The sequence below is a fragment of the Salmo salar genome, chromosome 23 (assembly GCF_965601325.2).
Source record: "Salmo salar chromosome 23, fSalSal1, whole genome shotgun sequence".
Classification (NCBI taxonomy): Eukaryota; Metazoa; Chordata; class Actinopteri; order Salmoniformes; family Salmonidae; genus Salmo; species Salmo salar.
In genome coordinates, this window is record NC_138313.1 from 48820428 (window position 1) to 48831505 (window position 11078).

Sequence of the window (11078 nt, forward strand, 5' to 3'; positions counted from 1 at the left end):
TTGTAAAATTATTAGCCAGTGGAAAAAGTTTATTTTGGTATTTAAATCAGAAGGCTGTAAATAGAAAAGAGGCATAGGATTTTTATTTAAATTTTATTTATTTAATAAATGAATGCCATTGATGTGTTTTTTCATTTGAAATTCGATTTTGCATGTCTCCACTATTAAATTATATATTGTATGGTAATAAGCGATGCTTGTTCCATATTCAATGTTAAAGCAAAACTTGTTTGGGTCCATATTAAAAGGTTCATTTGTTCAATGTTGGCCCGCGACTTTGTTCAGGTTTTACATTTTGGCCCACTGGGTATTTGAGTTTGACACCCCTGCTCTAGGGGATAACAGGGCTCAACAGCCAGTGTAATCCCGTGGCGCGATATTCAAATACATTAGAAATGCTATTACTTCAATTTCTCAAACATATGACTATTTTACACCATTTTAAAGACAAGACTCTCGTTAATCTAACCACACTGTCCGATTTCAAAAAGGCTTTACAACGAAAGCAAAACGTTAGATTATGTCAGCAGAGTACCCAGCCAGAAATAATCAGACACCCATTTTTCAAGCTAGCATATAATGTCACATAAACCCAAACCACAGCTAAATGCAGCACTAACCTTTGATGATCTTCATCAGATGACAATCCTAGGACATTATGTTATACAATACATGCATGTTTTGTTCAATCAAGTTCATATTTATATCAAAAACCAGCTTTTTACATTAGCATGTGACTAGCATGTGACTAGCATTCCCACCGAACACTTCCGGTGAATTTACTAAATTACTCACGATAAACGTTCACAAAAAAACATAATTATTTTAAGAATTATAGATACAGAACTCCTTTATGCAATCGCGGTGTCTGATTTTAAAATAGCTTTTCGGTGTAAGCATATTTTGCAATATTCTGAGTAGATAGCCCGGCCATCACAGGCCAGCTATTTTGACACCCACCAAGTTTGGTACTCACCAAACTCAGATTTACTCTAAGAAAAATTGGATTACCTTTGCTGTTCTTCGTCAGAATGCACTCCCAGGACTTCTACTTCAATAACAAATATTGGTTTGGTTCCAAATAATCCATAGTTATATCCAAATAGCGGCGTTTTGTTTGTGCGTTCAAGACACTATCCAAAGGGTAAAGAAGGGTGACGCGCCCGGCACGTTTTGTGACAAGAAATTTCTAAATATTCCATTACCGTACTTCGAAGCATGTCCAACGCTGTTTAAAATCCATTTTTATGCCATTTTTCTCGTAAAAAAGCGATAATATTCTGAGCGGGAATGTCCATTTAGCTAAACAGAGGAAAGTAAACAAAGCTTTCGGTCGACGCGGGCACGAGCCTGAGTCTCACAGTACTGTAACCTGCCACTACCCAAACACGCTACTTTGTTTCAGCCAGAGCCTGCAAAGCCACGATTCAACTTTTTGCCGCCTTCTGAGACCCTATGGCAGCCGTAGGAAGTGTCACGGGACAGCTAAGATCCTCACTCTTCAATAAACAGAGACAAGAAGAACGACACCTTGTCAGACAGGCCACTTCCTGCATGAAATATTCTCAGGTTTTTGCATGCCATATGAGTTCTGTTATACTCACAGACACCATTCAAACAGTTTTAGAAACTTTAGGGTGTTTTCTATCCAAAGCCAATACTTATATGCATATTCTAGTTACTGGGCAGGTGTAGTAACCAGATTAAATCGGGTACGTTTTTTATCCAGCCGTGTCAATACTGCCCCCTATCCCCAACAGGTTAAGAGGGCTGGCTCCCAGGTGCCTGCCTCTCTGGACTACTTGCACACTGCCTTGGTTGAGGACACTCTCGGGAGGATGTACATGATATGCAGAGGTAACACACACAGAAATGTAGTCAGAGACCCGAAAGGAACATTCACCAAGGAAGGATATCCCATCTTTGTGGCAGGAGTCCCTGGGTCCGAAGAAGTTGCGGACATAACAGGGCCCTTCGTTAAAGACAGGAGAGTCAAGTTGGAGTATGAAAACAGTTGCTCGGTCTACTGTCACGTAGCTAAGGAGACCTACGTGGCTCCCAGTCACAACCTAGACGACAAGGGTGCTCTGTCTTCGATTTACGTAAAGGTCAGGGGGCTGTCGGCCTTCAAAAGTATGCGCTCCCCTTGTGATTCTGCCGTGACGGACACCTTCATATCCTGCGTGATGAGGGGAGACTGTGTCAAACTGGAGACTGACATGGTATCCTGCTTTTCAACCTCTCCCTGGCACCAGCTCAAGGCCGGAGATGTAATCTTATACCTGGAGAGGGAACCGATCCTGGACGATGTCGGGCAGTGGTTAGACTTACATCGAGCTAGCTCCTTCCTCACCTCTTACAGAGTGGACGATGTTATAACCTTGAAGCTGGACTCTGGGTTCTCTGCTGTCTCTACGACACTGGTCCACGTACAGGGCTACGGGTCTGCGTCGAGCGACACCATCACAGTGAGAACACTGTACAAGGACTGGAAATACTGCATGAACCACATGTTCTCGCGCAAGGAAGCCATCCTCAGAGACCTGTTAGCGTGCAAAGCATCGCAACTCATCTCGTCCAAGATGGCAGCCGGGTTCTTTCCTTGGAGCAGTCTCATCAAATCAGCAAAGAACAAGCACTTTAGTCAACAAACGCTGGATCGCTTGAAGGTAGCCAACTCCAGTGTTAAAACGACCTACCTAGAAACGGTGAAGACGTGACTACAGCACATTACAGGACTCTCTGTCAAGCCAGTCGAATGCCCCGAGTATCACAAGTGTAACCCTTGCGAAGCAGCCTTCTACAGATACCCCTTGAACCTCCAGGCTAACACAGGGTGTATCACGGCCATGTTCGGTGGATCGCTCATATGCGAGGCCAAGCGTTCTGACACAAGCAAGGTGTCTGACGGTGATAATGAACATGGCTCCACTCACGTTAGAGATGCCAACACGGAGGATCATCACAACCAGGTCCCCCTAACCCAAATCGATTCCTCGTCTTACACAGAGATCATTTCACACCCCTACCAGCCTTTCAACAAATGTTTCGCCAAATCCAGGGTGCTCATAGCTCACTATGCAGACTGTACCTTGGTGAACCGATCTGGAAAGCTTTTAGCTCACTGCATTATAGACTACTGCTTACCCCGCTACATGTACAGTTCTGCCCTTGGCTCCCACAGCCTGGACGATTGCAAAGAGCACTTGCTCACCTCAATCACCTCAGTCAGACAGAGGTTGAAGAGGGCAACCATGGCTTTCAACTCGGTTATGAACAACTGCCCCGAAAACATGATACCCGTCTGCGGTACTAGTGAGTTGGAGCACCTAAGGATAAACAGGGAAATGGTGGTGCGTCTGCCCGGTGAGAAACTCGAGGTCTGCAGCAATGTAATCACCAAGGACATATCCCTACAGCCCAGCGATGTCTACAGGAACCTAAGTGCCTCACTTGGGAAAAGGCTCACGGAAGCCATACCGGAAGGCATACTGTCCCTTGTCGACAACGACTCTTACTCTGCCGCCTCCATCTTGCTTTCATTGCCGATTGTCATGTTGCGAGACGCTGGGATCACATACTCTACTACCGGTAGGATTTCCATAGTGAGAAGCGAGCTGTGCGAGAGGACTCTAGTTGACCTGGCAGGCCTTCTGTATCAGACTGTACTCATGTTGCAGATACAGACCCCTGACGCTTTCAGCTCTGGGCCCGTTATGTACCCAGAATCTGTTCTTTGCATCATGCCGTACTGTTGCGCCGACACAAAAGTCATGAGAACCTGGATAGAGACATTTAGGGAGAAAAAGTGGATCGCCCCTGTCCGGGCTAAGCTCGGAAAGAGGAGCCATCCTCTCTCTGACTGCAGCAGGGTGGTTACATATCATTGCACGGGTTGTAAAAACTTCTACAAGGACCTGTTCACCAACAATATCCCCGGTCACAGGCTTATCCAGCGTGTCTACGTGAAGACAAGAAGAGACGGATAGGACGGTGTGTCAATGAAAGACGGTGGCTCTCGTGATCCTTACCCGGCCTGGCATTGCTCATCGCTCTCCTCAACGGTGAAACTATTCAACATTTGCCTGAACGTAGACTGAGACAGAAATTACCGTATATACCATTTCGTATACATGCATCGAGTACAGACCAGTGATAGTTTACCTTTAGCATCCCAAGCACGGATAAAGATGTCTTTCAGTCAGAAGGAGTATGTGTTCACCCACACAATGAACAAGGTCAGTGAAGCACATCAGCCTACCATGTTCAAGATTGACTTGCAAGGGCTCATACCCTTTGGAGACTGCAGCACTCTGTTCATCATTGACAACATGACAGTTACCGCATACAAGCAAGGCACCTTCGACAAAATACCAGCCAAGTTCACTGTCCTCAATGACAACAAGACAAGGGTCCTGACTAACGATCCATCTAAACTTTCATCCCAGTGGAACGTTGACATTAACGGTGGCTCCTGTATCAAGATAGCTGGCACAGACACAGTTCCTTTCAATCGAACCCTATCTGTGTATGATGACGACAACAGGCAGGCTCCCATCAATGTCTTAGCCTTCATGATGTCAAACAGTCTCTGGGCATCGGATAGCACAAAAGGAGCTTTAGACATTCTAGTTGCTTCTGCCTGAGGGGAGTTTCAATTCACATGCGGCCTGTGTTCAACAATAGGTCTTGCCAGGGTTATCATGGGACCCAGTGGAATATCATCCTGTAACGGCCGTCGTTCAAATGAGACCAAGGTGCAGCGGAGGATGTGTTGATCTTCAGGAATTTATTAAAGAAAGAACACGTTAGACAAAAACAAGAACAGCCAAACAGTCCTGTCAGGTGCAAACACTAAACAGAAACAATTACCCACAAAACCCAAAGGAAAAACATGCTCCTTATGTGTGACTCCCAATCAGCAACAACGAGCTTCAGCTGTGCCTGATTGGGAGCCACACACGACCCAAAACAAAGAAATACAAAAACATAGAGAAAGGAACATAGAACGCCCACCCAATGTAACACCCTGGCCTAACCAAAATAAAGAACAAAAACCCCTCTCTATGGCCAGGGCGTTTCACATCTTTTTCTTTTCCCCAGTGTGCAGACAGTTACGTCTGCATACCTTCTCATCACCTCAGCACTGACAAGGACTATGATGCTCTCAGAAATGTCCTAGCTCTTTTGTGATCTGCCTGCCTTGACGACCTTGGGATTCTCCACAGAGTCACTCAGGAGATGGCCAAGACCTCGACTGTACATTTTTAGCCCTTGTCATGTAGTCCATCAACTCTCGTATATTGGAGAAGTGTAGATTGGCCCCACATCAAAACCCAGACCTGTCGAACATCACTTTGTATCCCTTTCCTTTCCCTGTTACAATGTCAAAGAGGTATCCAGAGCAGTGTTCATCCATGTAACATATTGCTGCAGCAGGATTGCTTTTTCCATTTGCATACTTTTTAGGTTGTTTAACAAGGCAGTGTGCTCACATGACCCTGAGGACCTTCCATTTGGTGACTGCCCAAAAGACAGTCCCCACCATGCACTCTTTAGTGACTGTATCATGGTATGCATCTCTTCCACTACACGTATGCAAGGGAACTCACTTTGACCACCAGGTATGGATCTCGGTCTAGCCATCAGGTACCCTCCTGGGTATTTTGCAATCATGTCCTCTATAATGTTTGCAGGTTGACTGTATTCTCATTTTAGGAAGTCGGTACATTTGTAACGGCCTCCTATGACATATATGGCGAATGAGATAATAACATAATCATCTGTCTTCATCATACATGAACACACTCCTCCGGGCACCGCTCCACAGTATTCCGATATGGCAAAAGCTCCAGCATTCACATCGGGTCATTTGTTGCTCAGACACAGAACCCCACCAGTTGTCACCCAGTGACTCTACAAATGAAAGCCATGATCTATCCAATAGAGGCCAGTTTCCATATGTCACTTCCATTCCAGCCATTTCCAATAGACACTTGCTGTTCTTCCCAGTGCTGAGACAGGCTAAGTGTGTTCATATACAGGAACAGACCTTGCTATTTAACTGCTTTCCTGTGATAGTTGGTTGGGTAAACACCCGGGGGTTGGGTTTATCCAAGGCTTGCTTGGATCAATACCCCAGAGCTGGAAGAGAGAGAGAGAGAGAGAGACACACATTATGCTAAGTGGTAAATGGGTTGCTAAGCACCCCTAGGTTGAATACACACGAGCGGTTGAGTAACAGTCCACAGATGAATAACCAAGATATTGTGCCATGAAGGGACTCGTGTTAGATAATACAGACACGGCTGAATGAGCAGGCCCAGCCATAATCACTTTCTGAATGAGCAGGGCAGAGTTGATAACACGAAGTTCCACACCCAGCGAAAAGGGGGATTGTTGGGATATATTTAATTAAACTAGGTGTGGTTCATAGCTTATGAATACATTAATGTTATTAAACATAACAGGTTTGTATTGTATTGACATAGATTGAGCAACCTATAATAGAAGTGACTAACTGGAGGGTTGGTCATAGGGGCTAGTCTGTATGGACCGTTTGAGACTGGGTTGATCGCCACTTGTCTCCACTGGTCTCCTCCTTCTCCCTCTTGTTACATCCATCGTGCTCATGCACAGGTCCTGTGCTGTAGGAAAGGGTCTTAGTACAAAGGACACTTTTACAACCGTTGTCATATGGTCCAGCAAACTTGTCATTGAGTTAAAGTGTATATCTGTATCAAGCACAAACCCCGAATTATCAAACTTGACTTTGTATGGTTGTCCTTTTGCTGTTACAATTTCAAAGAGGTATCCACATTCCTCTTCATCCATATAACAGATCGTTGCAGCTGGCTTGGGGTGTTCGTCTTCCATCTTTTATTAGGTCCTGTATAACTTCAATGTGCTATAAGCTATGACCTGTGTGTGTGAGCTGCGCGTGTGAGAGCCCGCCCGCCTCCCTGCGTCTCGCCAGAGTAGTGCCGTGATGTGCGATAGCTGTCTGTAGTGACTGTCGTGTGTCTGTGTGTAGTGTGATGATGTGTAGCTGCTCTGTGTAGAGACGGAACCCCACCACTGTCTGAGGCCAGTTGCCATATGTCCTCTTAGCCTCATGAGACACCTGGCCTGAGTCGCCTTGCCTTCTCCCCACATAGGCCAATCTTCTGTACAGGAGATAAGTTGCTGTGTGTGTGTGTGTGTGTGTGTGTGTGTGTGTGTGTGTGTGTGTGTGTGTGTGTGTGTGTGTGTGTGTGTGTGTGTGTGTGTGTGTGTGTGTGAGGCATCAGTGTCTCCGGAAGGGAATAAATAGTGCAGCAAACACCAGACTCCCAGCAGGTAACAGTAAACAGACACATTGAAAGCAATGAATAAGCTTAAACCATTTGATAAAGCACACACACACACACACACACACATCGCCGTCCTGTAGATACGACTCCTGAGTTGAAATGGTATCAGCGCTTTCGGCTGAGTCGACCGTTGAATATGATGTGTAGAAAGAATGGTTTCCAGGGTCCCCATCTGCCATAGTAGCGACTTAGATGTAATCAAAGGCACGTATAGATAGAGAACCCTGCCCTGTTGCACAAGAAGGACACCATTTACACAGTCCACTGAAGTGTGTATATGCACACATGCAAATGGCACTCGGTACATAAGCACACATCTGTCAATACCACATAAACCGATCCCAGAGAGGCCCGAGTCTACAGGCAGTTTGCTGAGATACACTTAGCGCCTCCAGTCCTCACACACTCAGGGGGTAATATCAGTCCATTAGCCTGACACACAAAAAGAACACCACGTTGGTTAGATAGGTTTCAACAGAGCCATTGCCAACCTCTGAAAAGCTCTCTGACAGCAACTCTCTTTGCTCTCTAATCAAACTCTTAGGACAACCTAAGCTTAGCCCCTATCCTCGTAACTCCATCGAACACCTCAGGATACCACAGACTGCACTTTCACTAAGGCTATGGCAGGCTGGTACGACTGCCCCCTCTTGAAGGACAGGACCCTGCCAGATTATGAGAAGGAAAAGCTGGACCGTGTGAACGTGAGAGCCGGCAGCGCCGAAGGCGGCCATGTGACGATAGGCCCAAGGGACAGTCTCTTCACCGGACCCATGTATGTGCCGTTAACGCACTACCACCATCTCGACGCCCTATTAGCCATCATGGCGTGCTACGTCTCCCCGAGAGTGAAAAGTTTGTACGACTAGCCCGTGAGACATGTTCACATTGAACCAGGGCAGCTGCTCCATCACGCATCACAATCCCCTGTCAAGTCAACGTGGAGAGGAGAAGAGTAAGCAAAGTATAAGGGTAAAAGAGAATATTACCATCCTATTCACACTACACCCACAAGTGGAAAGACACTGGTCCACCCTGGACTTGGTCCCCCCCATAGCCTTATGCGGCCAGGGACCACAGCCAGCCCTCAAGACATGGACTCCACCGCTAGCTACCAAGACCTGAGGTTCATTTCAAAGCATTACACATTCACTGTACAGCATGTATGCACTATGGTGATGACACAGAATATGAATAAAAAGCTCAACAGCCGTTCTCACAGTTCAGTGCCATGTTGTTACATTGACTATTCATCTCTACCCCTACACCTGTCTTTCACTCATTACTTTGCAAGGCATACCTCGCAGTGTTTCATATCCCACATAGGAATATGCACTCCCAGCACTTACAGAGACGAGTGGTAGCACTATGCATCACTTTCCCAACCCTATTGCAGGTATAACTTAGTGTTTACATTGGGAGGGAGAAATGTAGCACATACCCCTGACAGACATGGTGAATTAGTCAGTCCTAGCAAGCAAAACTCCCGAATGCACTCTGTGACACTGAGACAGAATAGCATATTGTAGCCTAAGTCAGGTGCATGTATTATAGACACAGAGATAGTTAGGCAGGGAATAGGAGGACAGTGTGTACGAGAGACAACCCAATAAACATTGGGGCGAGGTGCAGCAACTATTACCTACATTGGATAAAGCAGGACATTAAACCAACAGTAAGGGGGAGCGACGGGAAGGTACATTTCCAAACACACCGGGTGACAGGAAGGTCAGGAATACTACTATCACACTCACCAGACACAGTGTTCCTAACCAACAGATATGTTATTTATATAGTTTTAGAATACTTTTAGAAATAGTTAGTTGATTACGGGGCCACCTGGCTGTTTGCGAACAGGGCCCTTGGTTGGAATGTGGCGCGTGTGAGTTCTGGGGCAGGACGTTCCAGTGGTATCCACCTGGTGGTAATGTGGTATAACAAATAAATGTATTAAACATTTTCAGTATTTCATTTTCTCTTTCTCATTTATTTTTCCTTTTTTGTTTCTTGTCCTTGGGTTTACAGTTCTTTATCAGAGTTTCCATTTCCTCACACACAGAGACATCCAATGTTCCCACTGCAGGCCATTTGGTGTTTAATTTTCTTGTGTGTTTTTCCCATTTCATAGAGATTTTATTATCTCCTCTTTACTTAGGGGGTGTCTAGTCCCTAATATCTCTACTGGTGTTGTATTCATTTTATCGATTGTCTACAGCTTAGCTATAATTGATTAAATCCTCCTTGCTATCTTCTTTTCCTTTTGATTTAATTCTTTGTGATGTCTATCCTTCTTATGTTTATTTATTTACTCACTATATCCTATCTTCTGGTTAATGATTGTTTTGGTCCTATTTTACTCTATCCTCAGCACTAGTTCCTATTTCACGGCTGGGTAGCCTGAGGCTGTTTTTCTCTACACAGCTTGTGCTTTATCCGTATGTTTTATCTTCTCACTTCACTCACCGTATATACTATATGTGTTTTGTTTAATACTTTTTATTATGTTCTGTGTATTTCACAGTGGTTACTTTAACACACTATTATGTCAATGTTTTATCTTTCCATAGCTTCTTTTGTCTGTTATCTATTGATTTTGTTCCCTCTTCCTTGTCAGTATAACCTCTCTGTCAACAATAACATATCTCTGACCTTACTGTTGACAAATGGAACCGGTCTCTAGTTGGGGGAAAGTGCTTGTCAGTATAACCTCTCTGTCTACAATAACATAACTCTGATCTTACTGTTGACAAATGGAACATTCCACCCTAACATGTAGCTGGGAATACGTTATAAACTTCAGAATGTCAGTGTGTATGCTGAACCTACTTCCTCAGTAAATGGAACTATGTATGTATGGAAGGGAAAGCCTGCTATTATCTGTCTATACTATGTATGTATGGAGGGGGAAGCCTGCTATTATCTGTCTATACTATGTATGTATGGAGGGGGAAGCCTGCTATTATCTGTCTATACTATGTATGTATGGAGGGGGAAGCCTGCTATTATCTGTCTACACTATGTATGTATGGAGGGGGAAGCCTGCTATTATCTGTCTATACTATGTATGTATGGAGGGGGAAGCCTGCTATTATCTGTCTATACTATGTATGTATGGAGGGGGAAGCCTGCTATTATCTGTCTATACTATGTATGTATGGAGGGGGAAGCCTGCTATTATCTGTCTACACTATGTATGTATGGAGGGGGAAGCCTGCTATTATCTGTCTACACTATGTATGTATGGAGGGGGAAGCCTGCTATTATCTGTCTATACTATGTATGTATGGAGGGGGAAGCCTGCTATTAGCTGTCTACACTATGTATGTGATGTACAACAAGCAGTGCAGCAGTAATGAATGAGGAGGAAAGTGTTTCCATAGGTTTGTGTTGTTATTATTATTAGCGGCTTGGGTCTTTTTTAATATCAAGGAATATTTCACTTCCTCTGTTCATAGGAGTAACAACATGAATTTGTCCATGAGGCAGAAGTAATGTGGTGCGACTCGAGTTTCGCCATCAGCTGGAAGACTGTGTCCCTTTTTGGTCAGTGTCAGTGGAGGAAAGAGAGAGTGGAGGGATGTTGAGAGACGGACCCTCAGTCTGCTGCTCTCTCCCTCTGCTGAGACTGACCCTCAGTCTGCTGCTCTCTCCCTCTGCTGAGACTGACCCTCAGTCTGCTGCTCTCTCCCTCTGCTGAGACTGACCCTCAGTCTGCTGCTCTCTCCC